Source organism: Bombina bombina, chromosome 8 (genome assembly GCF_027579735.1).
Source record: "Bombina bombina isolate aBomBom1 chromosome 8, aBomBom1.pri, whole genome shotgun sequence".
Taxonomy (NCBI): Eukaryota; Metazoa; Chordata; class Amphibia; order Anura; family Bombinatoridae; genus Bombina; species Bombina bombina.
The window spans coordinates 187,338,698-187,365,341 of record NC_069506.1 but is presented as its reverse complement, the minus strand read 5'-3'; the positions used below and the strand labels follow the sequence as shown (position 1 = coordinate 187,365,341).

The window sequence follows — 26,644 nt, the reverse complement described above, 5'->3', positions numbered from 1 at the left end:
CAGATAGTTGGAACTATAGAAAGGGAGACCCCACTGAGCGCAGTATCCTATTACCTTGATCTCTCTCCAATGGTTGGTGCGTTGTGTAATGATCAGTGATCGTCTTTTTTCTCCTCTTTGGTCACGTGACCTAAGATTGACCAATCGGAAAAAAGTGCAGTTTTGTTGTTGATTTCTCAGTTAAACTTGTATACAATGTTGCTTTTGTATTAGCGCATGTAGCGATTCAGAATAGAATAACAGTTCCAAGCATAGTGTAAGTAGATTCCTCTACAGGTTCGCTTAGCTGCAGTTTCTGTCCAGCTTTATGGCTGCAGCATCTGTCCAGCTCACTGTGTTGGAATAAAGTGATTCTGTATATGCATGTGTGTGTGTGTATATATATATATATATATATGTGTATGTGTGTATATATATATACAGGTAGCACTCAGTTTACGCCGGGGGTTAGGTTCCAGAAGGAATGGTTGTAAATTGAAACCCAGTTTATAATGTAAGTCAATGGGAAGTGAGGGAGTTAGATTCCAGGCCCCTCTCAAAATTGTCATAAGTAACACCTAATACATTATTTTTAAAGCTTTGAAATGAAGACTTTTAATGCTAAACAGCATTATAAACTGTATCAAATAATCACACAACACAGAATATATAATTAAACTAAGTTAAATGAACGAAAACATTTGCTAAACCGCATTATAAACCTTATGAAATAATCACACAACACTGACTTTACTTGCATTTCTCTGCAAACAGTTCTTTCTATGCATTCCAATCTGGACTGATTTATAGACAGGAAGATCTTGTTCCTATGAAAGCTGCTCAATAGCTCATGTCTAGCTAGACTAATTAATTCCAGCCTGTTACTGTGCTTGGCTTTGCATATCTTTGCTGCAACACAAGGGGACAGCTCCACCTACTGGCTATTTTAATCAATGCAATGCTTCTCAATGCTTTTCAATAGCAGTCACAACTGAAAAAAAGGTTGTTATTCTGAAACGTCGCAAATTGAACCAGCGTAAATCGAGGGCCACCTGTATATATATATATATATATATGTATGTATATAAATGTATATAAATATATGTGTGTGTGTGTATATATACTATATATGTAAATATATATATGTGTGTGCAATTGAAGCCAATGTTAAGCTAAAATGAGCTAATATTACAAATTATCATCATCTTTGATATTATTAATATGTTCTAGGACCCTTCTCTTCAGGGTGTGTTTGGTGCAACCTATGTAAAACTTATGACATATTCAGATCTGCACTTGAGAAAACTTTCAATAGGGACTTTTCTGTCCTCTGTGTTTATGATCCATTTAATAATTTCCCTGTTCTTGTCTATGTGGCTGCAGCAAACACAGTTATTTCAGCCACATTTTGAATAATCCTTTTAATGTAATTTTCAGATTTCTTTCTTTAAAACAGTGGGAGCTAGAATGTTTTTTACACTCGTACTTTTTTATTTGTCACTTTTTGTGGCTCATTTATTAAAGTGAGGATTGGATTGTTACTCAGGATTAGGGATGGGCGAATGTGTTTATATTCAAATTCGAAATGTTATTGTAGAAATTCAATTTACATAATCGAATGTTGATAAGAACGAATATTCATAAAAATTCTATTATTGAATGTTATTTACAGTTTTCAAATGTGACATCGAATTTGAATGTGACATTCAAATTCGAATATTACATTTATAAAACACAGTTATAGACTAGAAATACTATTTTGAATGTGACATTAAAATTCAAATATTACATTTATAAAACACAGTATTAGACTAGAAATACTATTTCGAATTTGAATGGGACATTCAAAATCAAATGTAGCATTTAAATTTGAATATTACATTTATAAAATACAATTGTAGACTATTTTATAAATGTAATATTCTATCTTGAATGCTACATTTGAATTCAAATGTGACATTCAAATTCAAAATAGTATTTCTAGTCTACAACTGTGTTGTGTAAATGTAATATTCAAATTTAAATGCTGGGTTCGAATTCGAAATAGTATTTATAGTCTAATACTGTGTATTACATTTATTAAACACAGTTGTAGACTAGAAATACTATTTCGAATTCGAATATTACATTTCGAAATTAAATGTGATATAAAATACATAGCTAAACATTCTATTATTCAAACAAATATTTTCTAATGTTATTGAAAAATTCGAATTCGAAATTAGAATGTTATATAAACATTCAAAATTTGAATGAGTGAATGTTTCAAAATTAATTTTAAATTTCAAATTTTTAGAAACATTGGTCCATCCCTACTCAGGTTGCTCCAATGTTTAAGATTTTCGCAAAAATTTTTTCCCCGTTGCTCCATTGTAGGGGATTATAAATCTCATGATATATGTGTGTGTGTATGTGTATATGTATGTATGTTTTTATATATATATATATATATATATATATATATGTGTGTGTGCGTGGGTATGTATATACAGTATATATGTGTGTGTATGTATATATATATATATATATATATATATATATATATATATATACAGGTAGCCCTCTGTTTACGCCAGGGTTAGGTACCAGAAGGAATGGTTGTAAATTGAAACCGTTGTAAATTGAAACCCAGTTTATAATGTAAGTCAATGGGAAGTGAGGGAGATAGGTTCCAGGCCCCTCTCAAAATTGTCATAAGTAACACCTAATACATTACAGCTTTGAAATGAAGACTTTAAATGCTAAACAGCATTATAAACAGTATCAAATAATCACACAACACAGAATATATAATTAAACTAAGTTAAATGAACAAAAACATTTGCTAAACTGCATTCTAAACCTTATGAAATAATCACACAACACAGACTTTACTTGCATTTTTCTGCAAATAGTTCCTTTTATGCATTCCAATCTGGACTGATTTATAGACAGGAAGATCTTGTTCCTATAAAAACTGTTCGATAGCTCATGTCTAGCTAGCTACACTGATTCATTTCAGCCTGCTTGTGTGTATCTTTGCTGCATCACAAGCGGACAGCTCCACCTACTGGCTATTTTAATCAATGCACTGCTTTCTCAATGCTTTTCAATAGCAGTCACTAAAAAAAAGGTTGTTATTCTGAAACGGCGCAAATTGAACCGACGTAAACCGAGGGCGATCTGTATATATATATATATATATATATATATATATATATATATATATATATATATATATATATATATATATATATATTGTGTGTGTGTGTGTGTGTATGTATGTGTGTGAGCAAGATGAGAAATCTGGCGCTAAATAGTATTATACGCAAATAGTTATAAAAAATAGTATTATTATTATTATTATAATATGAAAAGAAATATCAATAAATGTATCCTGATTGAGACACTTATGGCAGCGTTTCCTCTGTGATTGGTTAAGTATATCTTCCCAAATATACTAACACAAAAATAAATGTATAATACAAAAGATATGGGGTAGGGCAAATAAATTAATCTCATATACAAATCCTCATGCCAGTAATAAAATTCATGCAATATTCTAGCTCTTTGTTGCATCAATTCCAGAAAATGTTTGTCTACAACTCCTAATGAAGTCCATACAAAAATGGAAAAATAAATAAATGAAGATCCCCCTCAGGATTCCCACTTACAATTCCTGATCTCAATCCTATGAAGTAAGAGCTGCATGTGGTAAGGGGAGTCTCGTTGGCACTGGAGTATTTCATCTTCACTGCTTCTTTGAGTAAGGTAGCCTCCTATTTGACTCTGCATGAAGGGGAAGAAACAAGAGCACCAATAGTGTAATTCTGTATTTATTATGGTAGTAAAAACACTATTAAACAACAAATATTCATAAACCTCAGATAATTATGAGATATTGAATGTGAATATTGTAAGGTCACTATGCAAGAGACCTTTTGTAGCCATCCAGGGTGTTAAAGACTGAATAGTTGCGTCCTTAATCAAACGAATGGTGAGACGTCTAACGTGTTTCCAAGACTTATTACACTTTAGTTAGGAGATGTGAAATCACATTTGAACTATTTACTGTCCATCTTTCTACTAAGACCTTTTTTTCTTTCTCTAATGTGACATCTCACTGTCATATAATAAATAAGGCACCACGGAGCAGGTGTCTGCGTGAAGCTGCTGTCAGCCTTTCAACAAGGCCTAGGAGCACAGGGTTATTCTGTAACCTTTTCTAATGATAAAAACCCATTGGTAACAGCTATTTTATTTTTTAACACTTGTGATTATAACCTTGATAAAGGTCCCAGGTGGAGGACCGAAACGTTGGAAACTATGATAACACAGTGATGATATAATAAATTGAAGAGAGTGGAATTAACTGACCGGGTGCAAGGTATCTATTTCTGTATGAGTTGAAGGCAAAGAGACTGATAAGGGTGTGCAAAGGTGTGTGTGTGTATGTATGTGTGTGTAATATATATATATATATATATATATACAGTATCTCACAAAAGTGAGTACACCCCTCACATTTTTGTAAATATTTTATTATATCTTGTCATGTGACAACACTGAAGAAATGACACTTTGCTACAATGTAAGGTAGTGAGTGTACAGCCTGTATAACAGTGTAAATTTGCTGTCCCATCAAAATAACTCAACACACAGCCATTAATGTCTAAACTGTTGGCAACAAAAGTGAGTACACCCCTAAGTGGAAATGTCCAAATTGGGCCCAATTAGCCATTTTCCCTCCCCGGTGTTATGTGATTCATTAGTATTACAAGGTCTCAGGTGTAAATGGGGTGCAGCTGTGTTAGATTTGGTGTTATCGCTCTCACACGCAACATGATAATGACCCCAAACACACCTCCAAGATGACCACTGCCTTGCTAAAGAAGCTGAGGGTAAAGGTGATGGACTGAAAAAGCTTTTCTCCAGACCTAAACCCTTTTGAGCATCTGTGGGGCATCCTCAAACGGAAGGTGGGGGAGTGCAAGGTCTCTAACATCCACCAGCTCCGTGTTGTCGTCATGGAGGAGTGGAAGAGGACTCCAGTGGCAACCTGTGAAGCTCTGGTGAACTCCATGCCCAAGTGGGTTAAGGCAGTACTAGAAAGTAATGGTGGCCACACAAAATATTGACACTTTGGGCCCAATTTGGACATTTCCACTTAGAGGTGTACTCAATTTTGTTGCCAACAGTTTAGACATAAATGGCTGTGTGTTGAGTTATTTTTTTTTACAAAAATGTGAGGGGTGTACTCAATTTTGTGAGATACTGTGTATGTATGTATGTATATATATATATATATGTGTGTGTGTGTAAACATATGTATGTGTTTATATGTGTATAAATGTCTGTAAATACATAAATACACATATAAATATCCATCTTTAGACATGTATATGCATGTATCTCTTTTATATCACTTTTTCCTGCCTTTTTTTCCCCTAACACCTGAGACCTAATATCTTTGAGCCTTTAACTTTTGTGTGCAATATTTTTTTTTAAATATTTTTTTTATTAGATAGTGCTATTATGAGTGTAACTATACTTTGTAATGTATTTAATGTGTTTTGTGCAACATTTTAGTTTTGCGAAACAGTTAACCAGAGCTCTGAAGTCACGGTAATCATTCTAGCTTAAATCTTGATTGCACTCAAGCAATCGCGTTCACATTCCACTTGTAATACTAGTGCTCGAGTGCAAACTTTTGCGCACCACTCGTAATCTAGCCATGTATTGGTATATTAGTTTTATTGTAGTGGTCTGGAATCGAACCCGCAATATATTCAAGGTACGCCTGTATTTTAATTTACCAACACTCTATATAAGCATTTGCAGTTAGTTTTCCAGCCAACTTTCTAAATAAGAAGTTATTTGAATGAAAGCTTTAAAAAAATGGGGAATTATAAGGTTTTTACACAAGTAAAGAAATCCCTCTAATAGACATGGGTCGATCCTAAATAGGAAGGGAAAACCTCTATTTAATAATGTAATAGAGCATTTTATTACAAATTCAGCAGTTTGCAGACTTGATGAGACTAGTGAATCTTATCTGCCATCCATTTATATTGTTTGTTTAGCTGAGAACAGAGACAACTTTCATTTGAGCATTTTCAGAGCCAGTTTTCTCCAACATTGGTGTGTCCGGTCCACGGCGTCATCCTTACTTGTGGGAATATTCTCTTCCCCAACAGGAAATGGCAAAGAGCACAGCAAAAGCTGCCCATATAGCCCCTCCTCAGGCTCCGCCCCCCAGTCATTCTCTTTGCCGCTCTGAACAAGTAGCATCTCCACGGAGATGGTGAAGAGTATGTGGTGTTTAGTTTTAGTTTTTTATTCTTCTATCAAGTGTTTGTTATTTTAAAATAGTGCCGGTTTGTACTATTTACTCTAAAACAGAAAAGGATGAAGAGTTCTGTTTAAAAGAGGAGTATGATTTTAGCAGCAGTAACTAAAATCAATTGCTGTTCCCACGCAGGACTGTTGAGCCCAGAGAACTTCAGTTGGGGGGAACAGTTTGCAGACTTTTCTGCTCAAGGTATGACTAGTCCATTTTCTAACAAGACTGTGTAATGCTAGAAGACTGTCATTTTCCCTCTTTGGGATCGGTAAGCCATTTTCTTAGACTCATAACAGAATGAAGGCTTATTATGGGCTATATACTGGTTGACACTCTTGTGGGCTAAATCGATTGCTTTATTTAATCTTTTTATGAGGTTTGAAGTGATTTTCAAAACTTTTAGTATTTGGGAACGTTTTTAGGCGCCAGGCAGTCGTTTAGACACCTTCCCAGTCAGGGAGGGCCTTTCACTATAGTAGGCAGAGCCTCATTTTCGCGCCATAATTGCGCAGTTTCTTTTGGATGCAGTGCATGCAGCTTCATGTGAGAGGGTCTGGTGGTCATTGAAAACGTTCCTGGAAGGCTTATTTTGGTGTCGTATAACCCCCAAGGACAGGTGAAGTCGCAGCAAACGCTGTGGCTGGGACTGTAGTGGGTTTAAAATTGCTAATTGATAAAACAGCTCCGGTTTCCTCATTTAAGGGGATACAAACTTGAAAATTGGGGTGCAATACTTTAAAAGCATTAAGACGCTAGGGTAAAAATTTGGTAAAGATCGGATTTTCCTTCATAGTTTTTCACACATTCAGAAATAAAGTGTGCTCTGTTTAACATTTAAAGAGACAGTAACGGTTTTGTTTAAAAACGGTTTTATTGCATTATTAGCCTGTGTAAGCCTGTCTAACATGTCTGTACCTTCAGATAGAACATGTTCTGTATGCATGGAGGCCAAGGTGGTCCCCCCTTCAAATGTATGTGATAATTGTGCCATGGCGTCCAGACAAAGTAAGGACAGTACTGTCACATTTAATAAGGTTGCCCAAGATGATTCCTCAAGTGAAGGTAGTGGGGATAGTTCTTCATCCTCTCCTTCTGTGTCAATACCAGTTATGCCCGCGCAGGCGACCCCTAGTACATCTAGCGCGCCAATGCTTGTTACTATGCAACAATTAACGGCTGTAATGGATAATTCCATAGCTAATATTTTATCCAAACTGCCAGCATTTCAAAGAAAGCGTGACTGCTCAGTTTTAAATACAGTAGAGCAAGAGTGCGCTGACGATAATTTATCTGTCATACCCTCACACCAGTCAGAAGTGGCAGTGAGGGAGGGTTTGTCGGAGGGAGAACTTTCTGATTCAGGAAGAATTTCTCAACAGGCAGAACCTGATGTTGTGACGTTTAAATTTAAGTTAGAGCATCTCCGCGCATTACTTAAGGAGGTACTAACTACGCTGGATGATTGTGACTCTTTGGTCATTCCAGAGAAATTGTGCAAGATGGACAAATTCCTAGAGGTCCCGGTGCACCCTGATGCCTTTCCGATACCTAAAAGGGTGGCGGACATAGTGACTAAGGAGTGGGAGAAACCAGGCATACCTTTTGTCCCACCTCCTATATTTAAGAAATTGTTCCCCATGGTCGACCCAAGGAAGGACACATGGCAAACAGTCCCTAAGGTTGAGGGGGCAGTTTCTACGCTAGCGAAACGCACGACTATTCCCATTGAGGACAATTGTGCTTTCAAAGATGGATAAAAAATTGAAGGGTTTGCTTAAAAAGATTTTTGTTCAGCAAGGTTACCTCCTTCAAACAATTTCGTGCATTATTCCTGTCACTACGGCGGCGTGTTTTGGTTCGATGAACTAGAAAAGTCGCTCAATAAGGAGACTCCATATGAGGAAGTCATGGACAGAATTCACGCACTTAAGTTAGCTAATTCCTTTATTTTAGATGCCGCTTTGCAACTTGCGAGATTAGCGGCCAAAAATTCAGGGTTTGCAATTGTGGCGCGCAGAGCGCTCTGGCTAAAGTCTTGGTCGGCGGAGGTATCTTCCAAGACAAAATTACTTAATATCCCTTTCAAAGGTAAGACCCTTTTTGGGCCAGAATTGAAAGAAATTATTTCAAACATCACTGGAGGGAAGGGCCATGCCCTCCCACAGGATAGGCCTTTCAAGGCTAAGAATAAGTCCAATTTTCGTTCCTTTCGTAATTTCAGGAACGGACCGTCTTCTAACTCTGCAGCCTCTAGACAAGAGGGTAACGCTTCCCAGGCTAAGCCAGCTTGGAAACCAATGCAAGGCTGGAACAAGGGTAAACAGGCCAAGAAGCCTGCTGCTGCTACCAAGACAGCATGAAGGGGTAGCCCCCGATCCGGGACCGGATCTAGTAGGGGGCAGACTCTCTCTCTTTGCTCAGGCTTGGGCAAGAGATGTTCCGGATGTCCCTGGGCGCTAGAAATAGTCTCTCAGGGTTATCTTCTAGAATTCAAGGAACTTCCTCCAAGGGGAAGGTTCCACATGTCTCGCTTATCTTCAGACCAAATAAAGAGACAGGCATTCTTACATTGTGTAGAAGACCTGTTAAAGATGGGAGTGATACACCCAGTTCCAACAGTGGAACAAGGTCAGGGGTTTTACTCAAACCTGTTTGTAGTTCCCAAAAAAGAAGTAACTTTCAGGCCAATTCTGGATTTAAAAATTCTAAACAAATTTCTCAGAGTTCCATCGTTCAAAATGGAAACCATTCGAACAATTTTACCTTCAATCCAGGAGGGTCAGTATATGACTACCGTGGATTTAAAGGATCCGTACCTACATATTCCTATCCACAAAGATCATTATCAGTTCCTAAGGTTCGCCTTTCTGGACAAACATTACCAGTTCGTGGCTCTTCCGTTCGGTTTAGCCACTGCTCCCAGAATTTTCACAAAGGTGCTAGGGTCCCTTCTAGCGGTTCTAAGACCGAGGGGCATTGCAGTGGCACCTTATCTAGACGACATTCTAATTCAAGCGTCGTCTCTTTCCAAGGCAAAGGCTCATACAGACATTGTTCTAGCCTTTCTCAGATCTCACGGGTGGAAGGTGAACGTAGAAATGAGTTCCCTGTCTCCGTCAACAAGAGTTCCCTTTTTGGGAACAATAATAGATTCTTTAGAAATGAAGATCTTCCTGACAGAAGTCAAAAAGTCAAAGCTTCTAAACGCTTGTCAAGTTCTTCACTCTATTCTGCAGCCTTCCATAGCTCAGTGCATGGAAGTAGTAGGATTGATGGTTGCAGCAATGGACTTGGTTCCTTTTGCTCGAATTCATCTAAGACCATTACAACTGTGCATGCTCAATCAGTGGAATGGGGACTATGCAGACTTGTCTCCCCAGATTCAAGTAGACCAGGTAACCAGAGACTCACTCTGTTGGTGGTTGACTCAGGATCACCTGTCTCAGGGAATGAGTTTCCGCAGACCAGAGTGGGTCATTCTCACGACCGACGCCAGTCTATTAGGCTGGGATTCCCTGAAAGCTCAGGGTCTATGGTCTCGGGAAGAGTCTCTTCTCCCGATAAACATCCTGGAACTGAGAGCGATATTCAATGCGCTCCGGGCTTGGCCTCAACTAGCGAAGGCCGGATTCATAAGATTCCAGTCGGACAACATGTTGACTGTAGCTTACATCAACCATCAGGAAGGAACAAAGAGTTCCTTGGCGATGAGAGAGGTATCCAAGATCATCAAATGGGCAGAGGATCACTCCTGCCATCTATCTGCAATTCACATCCCAGGAGTAGACAACTGGGAGGCGGATTATTTGAGTCGTCAGACTTTCCATCCGGGGGAGTGGGAACTCCACCGGAGGTCTTTGCCCAGTTAACTCAATTATGGGGCATTCCAGACATGGATCTGATGGCGTCTCGTCAGAACTTCAAGGTTCCTTGCTATGGGTCCAGATCCAGGGATCCCAAGGCGACTCTAGTGGATGCATTAGTGGCGCCTTGGTCGTTCAACCTAGCTTATGTGTTTCCACCGTTTCCTCTCCTTCCCAGGCTCGTAGCCAGGATCAAACAGGAGAAGGCCTCAGTGATTCTGATAGCTCCTGCGTGGCCACGCAGGACTTGGTATGCAGACCTGGTGAATATGTCATCGGCTCCACCATGGAAGCTACCTTTGAGACAGGATCTTCTAGTACAAGGTCCATTCGAACATCCAAATCTAGTTTCTCTGCAGCTGACTGCTTGGAAATTGAACGCTTGATTTTATCCAAGCGTGGGTTTTCAAATTCAGTGATAGATACTCTGGTCCAAGCCAGAAAACCTGTGACTAGAAAGATTTACCATAAAATATGGAAAAAATATATCTGTTGGTGTGAATCCAAGGGATTCTCCTGGAGTAAGATTAAAATTCCTAAGATACTCTCCTTTCTCCAAGAGGGTTTGGATAAAGGGTTGTCAGCGAGTTCTCTAAAAGGTCAGATTTCTGCTTTATCTGTTTTGTTACACAAACGACTGGCAGCTGTGCCAGATGTACAAGCTTTTGTACAGGCTTTGGTCAGAATCAAGCCTGTTTAAAGACCCATGACTCCTCCTTGGAGTCTAAATTTAGTTCTTTCAGTTCTTCAAGGGGTTCCGTTTGAACCTTTACATTCCATAGATCAAGTTACTATCTTGGAAAGTTCTGTTTTTGGTTGCTATTTCTTCTGCTAGAAGAGTTTCTGAATTATCTGCTTTGCAGTGTGATCCACCCTATCTGGTGTTCCATTCAGATAAGGTCGTTTTACGTACCAAGCCTGGTTTTCTTCCAAAAGTTGTTTCCAACAAGAATATTAACCAGGAAATAGTTGTTCCTTCTCTGTGCCTGAAACCAGTTTCTAAGAAGGAACGTTTGTTACACAATTTAGATGTAGTTCGTGCTTTAAAGTTCTATTTAGAAGCAACAAAGGATTTTAGACAAACTTCATCTTTGTTTGTCGTTTACTCTGGTAAGAGGAGAGGACAAAAAAGCTACTGCTACCTCTCTTTCTGGCTTAAAAGCATTATCCGATTGGCTTATGAGACTTCCGGATGGCAGCCTCCTGAACGAATCACAGCTCACTCTACTAGGGCTGTGGCTTCCACGTGGGCCTTCAAGAACGAGGCTTCTGTTGATCAGATATGTAAGGCAGCGACTTGGTCTTCTCTGCACACTTTTGCCAAATTTTACAAATTTGATACTTATGGTTCTTCGGAGGCTATTTTTGGGAGAAAGGTTTTGCAAGCCGTGGTGCCTTCTGTTTAGGTAACCTGATTTGCTCCCTCCCTTCATCCGTGTCCTAAAGCTTTGGTATTGGTTCCCACAAGTAAGGATGACACCGTGGACCGGACACACCAATGTTGGAGAAAACAGAATTTATGCTTACCTGATAAATTTCTTTCTCCAACGGTGTGTCCGGTCCACGGCCCGCCCTGTTTTTTTTAATCAGGTTGAAAAATTTCTTTCTCTATACACTGCAGTCACCACGGCACCCTATAGTTTCTCCTTTTTTTTCTCCTAACCGTCGGTCGAATGACTGGGGGGCGGAGCCTGAGGAGGGGCTATATGGGCAGCTTTTGCTGTGCTCTTTGCCATTTCCTGTTGGGGAAGAGAATATTCCCACAAGTAAGGATGACGCCGTGGACCGGACACACCGTTGGAGAAAGAAATTTATCAGGTAAGCATAAATTCTGTTTTCCGTGTTAATACCAATTGTTTACAAAATTTAATGATTTTTTTTGACAATATTAAATGTTAATTTTATTACTGAAGGGTTGACAGGTTTATTTGTTTACTCTTTTTGGAAATTATACTTTTGACATTTTTTTCTCTCTTATACACCTAATTTGTGCATGTGTGTGTCCAATGTATATCTGTATGTTATGTATGTGTGTGTGTGTGTGTGTGTATATATATATATATATATATATATATATATATATATATATATATATATATATATACACACACACAACTACATACACACACATATATATATATATATATATATATATATATATATATATATATATATATATATATATATATATATATATATATATAAAAGCTTAAGGCTGAATTATTTCCGTTTAGAAAATGCCTACTACCAACAAATCTCTGGCACGGCCATGGGATCTAATGTGGCGCCTTCATTTGCCAATTTGTTTATGGAGAAATATGAGACCTCCGTGATGGGCATCTATGATGAACATGAATGATGTTTTATCGACGCTACATCGACTGGGCACATCACTCTACTGCAAACCAATGGATAGAAACTCGCTCCTGCATGCGACGTGTAACCATCCCCCATCTCTGTTAAAGGCCATTCCCAAGGCCCAGATGATCCGTGTGGTTAGAAACAATAGTGAACCACAGGTGAGACAAGAACAACTATCTGAAATGGCCAATAAATTCACAAAGAGAGGGTATGATCCAAAGCTGATTGACCAAAACAAAAGAATGGTTGAAGATTTACCAGGAAATGATCCTGGTACAATGAAGAGAATATACAAAGATTGACCTTCACTACTGTTTATAGTCCAGCCATGAGAACATTGGGAAAGAGTATTGAACAACATTGGCATATCTTAAAGAGTTATCCATCCCTACCGTTCAATAAATGGCAACATCCGAAGGTGGGCTTTAAACAGAACACTAACCTGAAGGACACTCTGATGATTACAGATCCTACTCACTGTTATAAAAAGGAAAATTGGGTACAACGAAGAAAGAAACATAGCTCATTTTGGTGTGCAGGTTGCACCACTTGCAGTACTATGTTATCAGGGCCAAGGAAATGGGAGAATAGAGGGGCGCCTCATGTGTATATCAGTATGCCAATCAATCAGATATAAGGTAAAGCCAAATGGGTACTCACATTAGGCCCAAGTACACTTATGTACTGGTAGATGCGGGCTGGTAGCTTGGGGTGTACCAGCTAACCCTCTCCAGGCGTAGATTGGTCAATGCAGGAGGATCCTGCCACACTTAGTGTGAGTTAGAAGTTAATTGCAGCGGTTGTGACTGCTCAAGAAGGTGATACACCAATGCTTGTATAAAACAAGTTTAGGTTATTAAAAACAAGATTAAAAGCATTAACAAGCAATTGTAAAAATGCAACACGTTTCTCAGCCCCAGCATGGGCTGTTTCATCAGGCATAGTGTACCTTCTAACTGACAACCCATTTAAACTATTCCTCAACCAATAGTAAGTGTGGACACACCCCTAGTGGGCGTGCATACATACATACATTGTTAATTGATTGATTGACAACAAGAAAACTTGTGAAAGTCATAGATACAGAAAATATATATAATGTTATACTAAACATTTTGATCTAAACCTGCAAACTAGTGAACAGTGACAGTGATATCACAATGAAAGTATCACATTATGCAGTGATAAAAAGGATACTCTAAAAAGGCCCAAAGTTTCATGATTGCAATGCATATATCTATATAAACAAACCCTAAACAAATTCATATATTGGCATCCAAAGGACAAGCTATTGAAGGTTTACAGCGTCATACATATGGTCATAATAAGTCCCAATCCTCATCTCAGAAAAGACCCTACTTTAACTTTAAAAGTTTTTAATAATATTAATTTCTTAAATTTGTCATATCATATTCAGTAACAATTATATAAACATATGGAATTTGTGAGTTCATAAGATCGTCATAATATACTCACTTTTTTGATTGAAAGTCATATACCAGGCACTGTTTATGAAAGATTCAATTAAATCATTCCCATATTCTCTAAATTTAGTAAGTTGTAAGTTACTCACAGCTGGGTATATACATATGTGTGCTGGTTAGGCTTTAAAAACATAATGAGCTCACAATTGAGATATACTATATGAAAACCTATAGTCTTCCTATATGTTAGCAAACAATCTACCAAAAGATACTTAACATTTGGCGATGTTAAGCCAATCCTGTCTCGATAGTTCTAATACACCCTCTATTAGACCAATGATGTGGCGGTGGGTGTGTTGAAAGTGACATAGCAGTGGGTGTGTTGAACAACTGGCTGTCACCTCTTAGAAGCGATTCCAGACGATATTGCTCTTCAGTAATACATACTTTTGTAAATAAAAGTCTACATACTCTGACAAATGATCTGTCAAACTGTTAATTCCAGCTATAATGGGCTGCCCAGGGACAAGCTATTGAAGGTTTACAGCGTCATATATATGGTCATAATAAGTCCCAATCCTCATCTCAGAAAAGACCCTACTTTAACTTTAAAAGTTTTTAATAATATTAATTTCTTAAATTTGTCATATCATATTCAGTAACAATTATATAAACATATGGAATTTGTGAGTTCATAAGATCGTCATAATATACTCACTTTTTTGATTGAAAGTCATATACCAGGCACTGTTTATGAAAGATTCAATTAAATCATTCCCATATTCTCTAAATTTAGTAAGTTGTAAGTTACTCACAGCTGGGTATATACATATGTGTGCTGGTTAGGCTTTAAAAACATAATGAGCTCACAATTGAGATATACTATATGAAAACCTATAGTCTTCCTATATGTTAGCAAACAATCTACCAAAAGATACTTAACATTTGGCGATGTTAAGCCAATCCTGTCTCGATAGTTCTAATACACCCTCTATTAGACCAATGATGTGGCGGTGGGTGTGTTGAAAGTGACATAGCAGTGGGTGTGTTGAACAACTGGCTGTCACCTCTTAGAAGCGATTCCAGACGATATTGCTCTTCAGTAATACATACTTTTGTAAATAAAAGTCTACATACTCTGACAAATGATCTGTCAAACTGTTAATTCCAGCTATAATGGGCTGCCCAGGGGGTTTGAAACGATCTTTGTGGATCTTAGGAAAATTATAGTAGAAGGGAACACTAGGGTGATCAGGGAGAAGGTATGCTTTCTCTTTTTTATTTAATATTCCAATGTCAAAACCTTGTAATATAATTGTTTTGAGCAATTTACTGTAAACAATAGTAGGATCTATAGTGAGTTTTTTTATAATATTCAATTTATAGTCATTATAGTTTTGTAACACAATTCCCTTATCCGCATGGTGGATAACCAAGTTTATATCATCCATGAGGATCTTAAGGGCCTTTTGTTCATTAGGCCAACGTTTCTTTTGGCTATGTTTACATTTTTCACTGCCTTTTTTAAATCCTCCATAACTAGCTGTTGATAAAGATCCACATAGGAACAAGTATCCTTTGGAGGATTTAAGGAGGAAGGAGGGGCAAAAGGAGTATGTAGTACTTGTTCAAATAGCTCATTAGATATATCATCTGTTTGAGTGTATGCTAAAAAATCTAGCCTTTTGGGATCCATTATGTCTAATAGAATGGGACTACCCTCTAGTTTGTTTTTCTTTAACTGTTTCAACGCAAAATATCTTTGTAGGTTGAGTTTCCTAGTGAAAGCATTCAAGTCTACAAATAAATTAAACAAATTGAGGCCCATTTATCAAGCTCCAATTGGACCTTGAGGGCCCGTGTTGCTGGCGAGTCTTTAGATGAGGCGGACAGAGATCGCCACAATTGAACCGGATCGGGTACGATCGGGTTGATTGACACCCCCTGCTGGTGGCCGATTGGCCGCAAGTCTGCAGGGGGCGGCGTTGCACCAGCAGCTCACAAGAGCTGCTGGTGCAATGCTGAATACGGAGAGCGTATTGCTCTCCGCATTCAGCGAGGTCTGTCGGACCTGATCCACACTGTCAGATCAGGTCCAACAGACCTTTGTTGAATAGCCCTCATTAGGTTCATTAGGAGGGCAATAAGAAAGGCCTACAATTCTAATTTCGTCATTTGTTAATTCATGTGTAGAGAGATTAAAGATCCCTTCTTTTAATTTGAGTAATTCTGTTTTTTTAAAGGTTTTTCCTCTACCTCTTCTCCCTTGTTTGAGTATGACCTTTTTTTGCTGTTTGGCGGGGGAGGGGTCTGGTTCTGTTTCATAAGGGGGCTAGGGGTCTGTCCCCTAAAAAATGGTTGTTAGCATTTGTATTCCCTGTTGTTGGTCTTTTCTCTCTATAATTAATTTGTTCTTGGTATTGAACATGAGGTGACTGGCTTTGGCCCTGTTCTAAAAGTGGCTCATATCTATTATGTGTTGAAATTTCAAAATTATGACTCTCTGTTGGATTATGTGTCCCATTGTTACCATGGTATTATAAGGCTGTCTATAGTGGTTCTGATGGTGTTGATGGTAGATCCTCTAGCTGAATATTGATCTCTACTATTTCCCCAATGTGTTTGTTGTGGATCATTATTTCTCCACCTCTAATTGTTATTATTGGATGTATTATATTGATGTTGTTGATAAGTATTCTTGTTTTGTTTCCAATTGGGATGATTATCATTTCTATGTGGGGCTCCATATTTAACTGTTGTATGTGTTATCACGACCAACCTTTGGCCATCCACATACAAACAAGAGATACAGTATTTGACACTACATCACCTGTACCACTACCCATGTACTATATATGCTGAATTGCAGTTGCGGGAGGTTCCACGTTGGCAAGACTTCAGATGATGCCAGAGTGTGGTTTGCCAATCACAGATCATCTATCAGGAATGCCATCAAAAATAAGAAGAGTCACCAGCCAGTGGCGAGACATTTTTTGGAGGCTGGCCACACTGCCAATGATCTTCGTTTTCTTCTGATAGACCATGTCACCCCCTGAAACGTGGGGGTGACAGCAACATGATACTCCTGAAAGTAGAAGCAAGGTGGATATATCGCCTGAATACTTTACAGCCAAATGGACAGAATACCATCATTGACTGGCATTGCTTTTTATAGGTGTAAAGCCTGTATATTTCAATTTATTGGAGTTTCACGATCCATTCACTACAATTTTGACCTTCTGACATTTTTCCTGCTCAGTATTGGGATTTTAAATTAAAGGTGCTGCTAGTTTGTCCCACCCATTACCCTGGCATAGGTGCTTATACACAGTTTGCCTATTGGTGGCCTAAGTAATTCCCCCCCCCCCCTTTTCTCATGTTTGCAGGGACATAGACTATCCCTTTGGCCTTTAGGGTTGGTATGTTTCCCATTTAGCTGACAACTGGATTTTAGTCAAGATCTGACAATTTTGTGTCTTTCCTATTCTGTGATTGGCATAACATTTGCGCTTACACCATTTGTGCTCATAGCCAACCTTTCTCCCTAGAGTAGTTCCGTTTGTTGTAATGTTGTAAATGCTTTTTTCTAATGCTGTAAATGATTTATTGTACACTATATATTAGCCTTATGTAACATTTTTGCTGTGTACACCTTTGCGATGTTCGTTTTATGCCTTTATTTCTATGACTGTAATTGTTATGTCCACGCAGTGCTTACGCTCACATTTGTTTGCCCATCCTGATTGTTTTTTTACAATACCCCCCAGATGATGGTTCATGTGGACGCTGCGTTGCCATAGAAATTATGATGCTTGGATCTTATTGGCTTACCCGTACACGTGACCGCACCACTAACCAGGAAGCGAGTTATGGATTCTCCTGGTGAGTGCCGCGGCCGTAATTGCTATACATCAGAGATATACACAATCTAGTATTTGTTCAGACGCACTTTACTCTGTGTTCTAGTCCTGAAAGTTTCAGGTAATCTACCACATAATTTAGTCAAAGTTATGACATATCTGTACCTACGTTGATTTTACTTTGTGTACCTGCACTGATTATCCCTGTTGCTGGTCATAGTAACATTGTCACATATTATCACTGCACTTTATATTGTTAGTATTATTGATCATTGATACTTAGAATACAAAATTGATCATATGCAGATTTTACCACTGATGTTTACTATGTGATTAGGTTCTTTCCATGGTTACCCTTTGGTGTTTTTTTGGTCCTAATTGGGGGTGGGGTTTGTTTGTCGCTATATATTGTTTTCTCCAACATAGGTGTGTCCGGTCCACGGCGTCATCCTTACTTGTGGGATATTCTCTTCCCCAACAGGAAATGGCAAAGAGCCCAGCAAAGCTGGTCACATGATCCCTCCTAGGCTCCGCCTACCCCAGTCATTCTCTTTGCCGTTGTACAGGCAACATCTCCACGGAGATGGCTTAGAGTTTTTTAGTGTTTAACTGTAGTTTTTATTATTCAATCAAGAGTTTGTTATTTTAAAATAGTGCTGGTATGTACTATTTACTCTGAAACAGAAAAGAGATGAAGATTTCTGTTTGTATGAGGAAAATGATTTTAGCAACCGTTACTAAAATCCATGGCTGTTCCACACAGGACTGTTGAGAGGAATTAACTTCAGTTGGGGGAACAGTGAGCAGTCTTTTGCTGCTTGAGGTATGACACATTCTAACAAGACGATGTAATGCTGGAAGCTGTCATTTTCCCTATGGGATCCGGTAAGCCATTTTCATTCACACAGTAAATAAGGGCTTCACAAGGGCTTATTAAGACTGTAGACATTTTCTGGGCTAAATCGATCATATTTACACATATTTAGCCTTGAGGAATCATTTAATCTGGGTATTTTTTGTAAAATAATATCGGCAGGCACTGTTTTAGACACTTTATTCTATTGGGGCTTTCCCTAATCATAGTCAGAGCCTCATTTTCGCGCCGGTATGGCGCACTTGTTTTTGAGAACAGCATGACATGCAGCTGCATGTGTGTGGAGCTCTGATACATAGAAAAGTCTTTCTGAAGGCATTATTTGGTATCGTATTCCCCTTTGGGCTTGGTTGGGTCTCAGCAAAGCAGATTCCAGGGACTGTAAAGGGGTTAAATATAAAAACGGCTCCGGTTCCGTTATTTTAAGGGTTAAAGCTTCCAAATTTGGTGTGCAATACTTTTAAGGCTTTAAGACACTGTGGTGAAATTTTGGTGAATTTTGAACAATTCCTTCATACTTTTTCGCAATTGCAGTAATAAAGTGTGTTCAGTTTAAAATTTAAAGTGACAGTAACGGTTTTATTTTAAAACGTTTTTTGTGCTTTGTTATCAAGTTTATGCCTGTTTAACATGTCTGAACTACCAGATAGATTGTGTTCTGACTGTGGGGAAGCCAAGGTTCCTTCTCATTTAAATAGATGTGATTTATGTCATAAAAAATTTAGTAAAAATGATGCCCAAGATGATTCCTCAAGTGAGGGGAGTAAGCATGGTACTGCATCATCCCCTCCTTCGTCTACACCAGTTTTGCCCATACAGGAGGCCCCTAGTACATCTAGCGCGCCAATACTCCTTACTATGCAACAATTAACGGCTGTAATGGATAATTCTATCAAAAACATTTTAGCCAATATGCCCACTTATCAGCGAAAGCGCGACTGCTCTGTTTTAGAAAATACTGAAGAGCATGAGGACGCTGATGATATTGTTTCTGAAGGGCCCCTACACCAGTCTGAGGGGGCCAGGGAGGTTTTGTCTGAGGGAGAAATTTCAGATTCAGGAAAAATTTCTCAACAAGCTGAACCTGATGTGATTACTTTTAAATTTAAGTTGGAACATCTCCGCGCTCTGCTTAAGGAGGTGTTATCCAATTTGGATGATTGTGATGATCTGGTCATTCCAGAAACACTATGTAAAATGGACAAGTTCCTAGAGGCCCCGGGGCCCCCCGAAGCTTTTCCTATACTCAAGCGGGTGGCGTACATTGTTAATAAAGAATGGGACAGGCCCGGTGTACCTTTTGTACCTCCCCCCATATTTAAAAAATTGTTTCCTATAGTCGACCCCAGAAAGGACTTATGGCAGACAGTCCCCAAGGTCGAGGGGGCGGTTTCTACTCTAAACAAGCGCACCACTATACCCATAGAAGATAGTTGTGCTTTCCAAGATCCTATGGATATAAAATTAGAAGGTTTGCTAAAAAAGATGTTTGTTCAGCAAGGTTACCTTCTACAACCAATTGCATGCATTGTCCCTGTCACTACAGCCGCGTGTTTCTGGTGCGATGAGCTAGAAAAGGCGATTATTAGTAATTCTTCTTCTTATGAGAAGATTATGGACAGAATTCGTGCTCTTAAATTGGCTAATTCTTTCACCCTAGACGCCACCTTGCAATTGGCTAGGTTAGCGGCGAAAAATTCTGGGTTTGCTATTGTGGCGCGCAGAGCGCTTTGGTTAAAATCTTGGTCAGCGGATGCGTCTTCCAAGAACAAATTGTTTGACATTCCTTTCAAGGGGAAAACACTGTTTGGCCCTGACTTGAAAGAGTTTATCTCTGATATCACTGGGGGCAAGGGCCACGCCCTTCCTCAGAATAGGTCTTTCAAGGCCAAAAATAAACCTAATTTTCGTCCCTTTCGCAGAAACGGACCAGCCCCAAGTGCTACGTCCTCTAAGCAGGAGGGTAATACTTCTCAAGCCAATCCAGCCTGGAGACCAAGGCAAGGCTGGAACAAAAGGAAAGCAGGCCAAGAAACCTGCCACTGCTCCCAAGACAGCATGAGATGCGGGCCCCCGATCCGGGACCGGATTTGGTGGGGGGCAGACTCTCTCTCTTCACTCAGGCTTGGGCAAGAGATGTTCTGGATCCTTGGGCGCTAGAAATAGTCTTCCAAGGTTATCTTCTGGAAGTGATTCATCCTGTTCCATTAAAAGAACGAGGGATGGGGTTCTACTCCAATCTGTTCGTAGTTCCCAAAAAAAGAGGGAACGTTCAGACCAATCTTAGATCTCAAGATCCTAAACAAGTTTCTCAAGGTTCCATCGTCCAAAATGGAAACCATTCGAACAATCCTTCCATCCAGGAAGGTCAATTCTTGACCACGGTGGATTTAAAGGATGCGTATCTACATATTCCTGTCCACAAGGAACATCATCGGTTCCTAAGGTTCGCATTCCTGGACAAGCATTACCAGTTCGTGGCGCTTCCTTTCGGATTAGCCACTGTTCCAAAGATTTTCACAAAGGTACTAGGGTCCCTTCTGGCGGTGCTAAGACCAAGGGGCATTGCTGTAGTACCTTACTTGGACGACATTCTGATTCAAGCGTCGTCCCTTCCTCTAGCAAAGGCTCACACGGACATAGTCCTGGCCTTTCTCAGATCTCACGGATGGAAAGTGAACGTGGAAAAGAGTTCTCTATCTCCGTCGACAAGAGTTCCCTTCTTGGGAACAATAATAGACTCCTTAGAAATGAGGATTTTTCTGACAGAGACCAGAAAAACAAAACTTCTAAACTCTTGTCGGATACTTCCTTCCGTTCCTCTTCCTTCCATAGCGCAGTGCATGGAAGTGATAGGTTTGATGGTAGCGGCAATGGACATAGTTCCTTTTGCGCGCATTCATCTAAGACCATTTCAATTGTGTATGCTCAGTCAGTGGAATGGGGACTATAAAGACTTGTCTCCGAAGATACAAGTAAATCAGAGGACCAGAGACTCACTCCGTTGGTGGCTGTCCCTGGACAACCTGTCACAAGGGGTGACCTCCCGCAGACCAGAGTGGGTCATTGTCACGACCGACGCCAGTCTGATGGGCTGGGGCGCGGTCTGGGGATCCCTGAAAGCTCAGGGTCTTTGGTCTCGGGAAGAATCTCTTCTACCGATAAATATTCTGGAACTGAGAGCGATATTCAATGCTCTCAAGGCTTGGCCTCAGCTAGCGAGGGCCAAGTTCATACGATTTCAATCAGACAACATGACGACTGTTGCGTACATCAACCATCAGGGGGGAACAAGGAGTTCCCTGGCGATGGAAGAAGTGACCAAAATCATTCAATGGGCGGAGACTCGCTCCTGCCACCTGTCTGCAATCCACATCCCAGGAGTGGAAACTTGGGAAGCGGATTTTCTGAGTCGTCAGACATTGCATCCGGGGGTGTGGGAACTCCATCCGGAAATCTTTGCCCAAATCACTCAACTGTGGGGCATTCCAGACATGGATCTGATGGCCTCTCGTCAGAACTTCAAGGTTCCTTGCTACGGGTCCAGATCCAGGGATCCCAAGGCGACTCTAGTAGATGCACTAGTAGCACCTTGGACCTTCAACCTAGCTTATGTATTCCCGCCGTTTCCTCTCATCCCCAGGCTGGTAGCCAGGATCAATCAGGAGAGGGCGTAGGTGATCTTGATAGCTCCTGCGTGGCCACGCAGGACTTGGTAGGCAGATCTGGTGGATATGTCATCGGCTCCACCATGGAAGCTACCTTTGAGACGAGACCTTCTTGTTCAAGGTCCGTTCGAACATCCGAATCTGGTCCTACTCCAGCTGACTGCTTGGAGATTGAACGCTTGATCTTATCAAAGCGAGGGTTCTCAGATTCTGTTATTGATACTCTTGTTCAGGCCAGAAAGCCTGTAACTAGAAAAATTTACCACAAAATATGGAAAAAATATATCTGTTGGTGTGAATCTAAAGGATTCCCTTGGGACAAGGTAAAGATTCCTAGGATTCTATCCTTTCTTCAAGAAGGATTGGAGAAAGGATTATCTGCAAGTTCCTTGAAGGGGCAGATTTCTGCCTTGTCTGTGTTACTTCACAAAGAGCTGGCAGCTGTGCCAGATGTTCAAGCCTTTGTTCAGGCTCTGGTTAGAATCAAGCCTGTTTACAAACCTTTGACTCCTCCTTGGAGTCTCAACCTAGTTCTTTCAGTTCTTCAGGGGGTTCCGTTTGAACCCTTACATTCCGTTGATATTAAGTTATTATCTTGGAAAGTTTTGTTTTTGGCTGCAATTTCTTCCGCTAGAAGAGTTTCAGAATTATCTGCTCTGCAGTGTTCTCCTCCTTATCTGGTGTTCCATGCAGATATGGTGGTTTTACGTACTAAACCTGGTTTTCTTCCAAAAGTTGTTTCTAACAAAAACATTAACCAGGAGATAGTCGTGCCTTCTTTGTGTCCGAAACCAGTTTCGAAGAAGGAACGTTTGTTGCACAATTTGGATGTTGTTCGCGCTCTAAAGTTCTATTTAGATGCTACAAAGGATTTTAGACAAACATCTTCCTTGTTTGTTGTTTATTCTGGTAACAGGAGAGGTCAAAAAAGCAACTTCTACCTCTCTCTCTTTTTGGATTAAAAGCATCATCAGATTGGCTTACGAGACTGCCGGACGGCAGCCTCCTGAAAGAATCACAGCTCATTCCACTAGGGCTGTGGCTTCCACATGGGCCTTCAAGAACGAGGCTTCTGTTGATCAGATATGTAGGGCAGCGACTTGGTCTTCACTGCACACTTTTACCAAATTTTACAAGTTTGATACTTTTGCTTCTTCTGAGGCTATTTTTTGGGAGAAAGGTTTTGCAAGCCGTGGTGCCTTCCATTTAGGTGACCTGATTTGCTCCCTCCCTTCATCCGTGTCCTAAAGCTTTGGTATTGGTTCCCACAAGTAAGGATGACGCCGTGGACCGGACACACCTATGTTGGAGAAAACAGAATTTATGTTTACCTGATAAATTACTTTCTCCAACGGTGTGTCCGGTCCACGGCCCGCCCTGGTTTTTTAATCAGGTCTGATAATTTATTTTCTTTAACTACAGTCACCACGGTATCATATGGTTTCTCCTATGCAAATATTCCTCCTTAACGTCGGTCGAATGACTGGGGTAGGCGGAGCCTAGGAGGGATCATGTGACCAGCTTTGCTGGGCTCTTTGCCATTTCCTGTTGGGGAAGAGAATATCCCACAAGTAAGGATGACGCCGTGGACCGGACACACCGTTGGAGAAAGTAATTTATCAGGTAAACATAAATTCTGTTTTTGTGTTTGAGGAAGGGGATACTTTGTCCTCGAAACGTCACTTGCTTTTCACAGTAAAGATTTTGGAAAAAGATCAAGTTTTAATTGTTCCATATATTTTATATATATATATATATATATATATATATATATATATATATATATATATATATATATATATATATATATATATATATATATATATATATATGTGTGTGTATATATATATATATATATATATATATATATGTATGTATATATATATATACACATATATATATGGGCTGCGACTAACAATTATTGTCATAATTAATTGGCCGAGTTAATTGTTTTAAATTAATCAGATAAAATAAAATTCCAATACCATTTTTTCGTATATTTAAAATAAAATCCACAAACTGAGTTCAGACTAAAACTTTACATTAACACAACTGTTAATCCAGTTTTTAAGCAGCAGAACACGTTTTTATAATTAAGCCAAACAAAACTGCAAAAACTGTTTGATAGAGGTAGAACTAGAAAGAGGTAGACTATCACTTTTTATAACATTCTGTTATTCATTCTTCCAGAAACTTTACATTGAAATTCAAAAATGTCCACACGCTCCTGGCTGAGGCTGGCTCTCTTTCTGCAAGCTTTGTTGCCTACAGCAGAGAAGAGGCGCTCAGATGGTATTGAGGCACTTGGGATGTATAAGTAGGATTTTGCCAATTTCACCAAGGTGGGATATTAATCTGGTATATATTACAATTTGTTCAAAATATAATTAAAAAAAAAAAAAGGTCCAAAGCTCTAAGACTATATATCAATAACAGGACAAAGCCTTACACAGTTATCTACCGTCTATACCAGGGTTTTTTAAAGCTTTTTCCCAAAGACCCAGTGCAAATATACAACATACCTTCGCGACCCTATTTTTATGCTTGTTCTGAAAATTTCTGAAGTAATATACAACAAGATAGGGGCAATTTTTGGCAAATTGACTAAAATGTGTGTGTACTTTATTCCTGATTGAAGTCAAACTTGTAAGTGTTGTAAAAGGTAATAACACACACACACTCATACAACACACCTGCAATCTCATATAACACACACACACACACCACACACTCTCATACAACACACCTGCAATCTCATATAACACACACACACACACACCACACACTCTCATACAACACACCTGCAATCTCATATAACACACACACACACACCACACACTCTCATACAACACACCTGCAATCTCATATAACACACACACACACACCACACACTCTCATACAACACACCTGCAATCTCATATAACACACACACACACACACCACACACTCTCATACAACACACCTGCAATCTCATATAACACACACACACACACCACACACTCTCATACAACACACCTGCAATCTCATATAACACACACACACACACCACACACTCTCATACAACACACCTGCAATCTCATATAACACACACACACCACATACTCTCATACAACACACACTATCACACAACACACACACATACCACATACTCTCATACAACACATACACTCTCATATAACACACATACACTCTCATACAATGCACATACACTCTCAAACAACACACACATGCATTCCAGTAAACATGGTGTTGCGACTCAATAATGGGTCCCAACCGGTGGTTTGAAGAATTCTGGTCTATACAGTACATATAATAAGCAATAGCAAGCAATCAGCTAACAATTGAGCAAACAGATAATAGAGCACATCAATTCAAATAACAACTCACATCAATAGGTATAAGTGTAAATAATAAGCTTGGCACTATATCATGCAAAGCAAAGTCCCAAATCACCTGATTTAATATAAACAATCTAAATGATGACTACTATTATTTCTGAGTTGCACAGGTGATCTAATCCACAAAAGCCAGGAGTAGTTGTAAACTGAAAAATTACTTTATACTGCGCTGAAAAACTGAAAAGTAAATGTCTGTAGACATCTTTTATGCTAAGGACATAACCATTAAACACAATACCATGTGCAGGAGTTCATCAGAGTGAAGCAGCAACTGCTATGCACAGACCAACTAATCAATAATGAGATTCGTTTACAACTTTTTTCATTATTGTTTATATTGATTCGTTTGTTGCAGCTCTAATATGTATATATAATGGATGTACAGATATATATATATATTCTTTAGAGAAACAAAATAAAACCTGAACTTCCAGTTTTCACGGTTTCCCACTAGAGCTGAGGTTTCTTTGTAAGGATATGCAGACAAGCTTTACGTGCTTCATCATTTTGCCTTAAATACCCCTTTTAAAGAAACATTCCAACATGTCAGTACAATGCTGCGCTAGAGGGCTTTTAAACATAGCAGGAATTTAAGGGTACCCTGAGACAGCTTTTTAGTGGAACCATAGGCTACACTCTGACACTTTGTCTACAAATGACGTTTATCATTTAGCTAATGCAATTAAGTCAGTTTCCCCAGACTTTTTAACCCCTTGAGTGCTAATGACGGCTCTGAGCCATCGCAAAGTTTCCCACTTAGTTGCTAACAACGGCTCTGAGCCATCACTAGCACTTACCCACCTTAATGGAGGTCTGGGGAACTCCATCCACTCCCACCCCGGCGATCTGGCCTGTATAGTGACAGGCATCGCCAGGGTTTCATGTTTCGCGTAGT

General features: G+C 39.4%; 2 protein-coding genes across 2 annotated transcripts in view; both read left to right on the top strand.

The window, feature by feature from the left end:
• Positions 1 to 26,644, top strand: part of LOC128638674 (uncharacterized) — a 460,443-nt gene that overhangs the window by 182,900 nt on the left and 250,899 nt on the right. The gene's annotated exons all lie outside the window — the stretch shown is intronic.
• Positions 24,418 to 26,644, top strand: part of NTF4 (neurotrophin 4) — an 87,502-nt gene continuing 85,275 nt past the window's right edge. The window contains exon 1 of the mRNA XM_053690789.1: positions 24,418 to 24,693. The gene's annotated coding sequence lies outside the window, so the exon portion shown is untranslated. The remainder of the gene's footprint in view (positions 24,694 to 26,644) is intronic.